Source organism: Aplysia californica, unplaced genomic scaffold, assembly GCF_000002075.1.
Source record: "Aplysia californica isolate F4 #8 unplaced genomic scaffold, AplCal3.0 scaffold00815, whole genome shotgun sequence".
Taxonomy (NCBI): Eukaryota; Metazoa; Mollusca; class Gastropoda; order Aplysiida; family Aplysiidae; genus Aplysia; species Aplysia californica.
The window spans coordinates 83660-86159 of record NW_004798085.1 but is presented as its reverse complement, the minus strand read 5'-3'; positions in this window follow the sequence as shown (position 1 = coordinate 86159).

The window sequence follows — 2500 nt, the reverse complement described above, 5'->3', positions numbered from 1 at the left end:
ATATGAAATAGTGACATTATTGGTGATGTGTTAGGTGGTGCTGTTGTTGTTGTTGTTGTTGCTGTTGTCATTTTTGTTTCTATTGTTGTTGTTGCTGATTTTATGATTGATGGCGTTGTTATTGGTATTATATGTGTTGTTGTTGTTGTTGTTGTTGTTGTTGTTGTTGTTGTCGTTGGTGTGTGTGTGTGTGTGTGTGTGTGTGTGTGTGTGTGTGGGGGGGGGAGCCCATCCTTCCGGATTGTTTGGAGACCCAAAGAGTGTGCTCTTCGCCAGGGCCACCGCCTCTCTTGGGTAGCGGGTGAGGCAGTCCAACCTCCCTGAATCCTCCCCAAAGAGATGCCACCGCCGGACCTCCGTGGCGGGGTATCTCTGCTGCCAGTGCTCGAAATCTTGGGGCTCCTGCCTACACAATAGACAGAGAGGGTCCGATGTTTTGTCCATTCTATTTTTGTAGGCTCACAGCCCAGAGAAATGACCAGTCCTGATTTTTGCCACTAGTGACTGGTCTCTTCGGGACTTAATTTAAGCCTCTCGTTTTGAGGAAACTGCCCTGTATTATTTCCTTTCTCTGCGAGTAGGATATCGGAGGGTCTTTTTGATCTGGGCGCATGTAAAAGTGTTATCGTTATTGTTGTCACGACAGTTGGTCTTTTGAGTTTGGTTCTGGTTTTGCTGTTGTTCTCATTGCTGCTATAATCGTGGAAAATTCCATTGTGTGGCTGTAATTCGCAAACAATGAACCGAGCACCCTCCCACGGTTTTCATACCAATACACAAGTGCGCATGTACACAAGTGCGAGGAGAGGTCAGGCGTGTCTCAAACCAGCTCCTCGTGGAGACAATTATCAGGAAGACCCTGAGTTGGACGCTGGAAAGGAGAGATGAGCAGCTATGGACATGTGCCGCCTGCTATGGATCTAGCTCTGGATCCAAGTAAATCCAAATAACAAGTGCTACGCCTGTTTCATTATAGAGCGCATCATTTGACTCAATTTAAGCGTTTATGCGCCCCCATCATTTAGGATGTAGGCTTCGACCTACAAAATGAAACAGATACTCACAAAACATCAATCTGTCACTGGAAACAAGAAAAAGAGTACTGAAAAGTTACATCCAGCCAATCCTATTGTACGGGTGCGAAGCACGGACAATCAATAGACAGCTGGAAAGAACAATTGAGGCGACAGAGTTGTGGTTCATAAGACGCATGTTGCGTATCCCATGGACAGCTAGAAAACATATGAAGAAGTCTTGGTTGAAGCAAATTGCAGACAAGAGCTTATGACGAATATACGACAGCGACTGGCAAATTTCATTGGGCACAGAATGCGTAAAGAAGAATGGAGGATATTGTAACAACAGGCAAGTTTGATGGAAAGAGAGGCAGAAGTAGACAGAGGTAAAAGATACTGGACAAGATGACAACATGAATGGGAGCAGCAAAAACAACAGACACCATTGCTGCAACGTAAGACAGATGGAAGTGGAGGTCCATGATCGCCCACGCCAGTCGGCAAGGCACCGGATGATGATGATGAGGCTTCGACCTCACCTCTCTCCTTTTCTCTGGTTTACGTCTGAGAACTACATGCCAACAAAATGACCACAATTTTCACCTATTATCCGATCTGTCTTATCTGTAGTTAGCCGCATACGACCAGTGTCTGAGTAGTTTCCAACTCTATCTCTATCTGACTTCCTCTCTGCTCCGGGGACGAGCGTGTTTGTGCAAGCTCTGACGAATTTTAAAAAATCCGAACGGAATGTTGCTTGTGCATCAATTTATACCCTTAGAACGTAGAACAGTAATCTCTCTCCGACTCACGCCCCCCTTTCTCTCTTACAAACACACACACACAAACACACACACACACACACACACATACACGCACACGCACACACACACACACACACACACACACACACACACACACACACACACACAACCATACACCCTGCGTACACACTCCTGAAAGCTATACATACATTCATATCATATTTACTAGCTTTTAGCACCAAGAGGAACGATGGTTTCAGCGTTGACCTGACTCTGCTTCTGTTGCCTCATTCTGTACTGTCTGACAAAGTAGACACCAATGGCAGTAGCATTCATCGCGATCGCGGACACACACACTCACCCGACAGTGCGATAGTTCGGGAAGCCAGAATCATGTCGTCAGAAAACATACAACTGTGAGCTGTAAATATGTCTTGTACACATTTAAACTTTCGACTTGGCGGAACTACAGGGTGAACATAAAAAAAAAGCAAAAAAACCGCCCCACCCAAACAATAAAAGAGACATAAGAGTGAATTCTCTTCTCCACACCTGAGGAATCTTTGATTTTGGCGGACAACGTTGCACTATTCTCTTATACCAACCGGTTCATGGAGGGAAATACCAGAGCGGACTGCAAAATACGTGACGCCGAATTGGTTGAGAATATTCCAGAAGAAGACAGAGGTGATAACTTATAAGTGGTGCTCCCCTACGCTG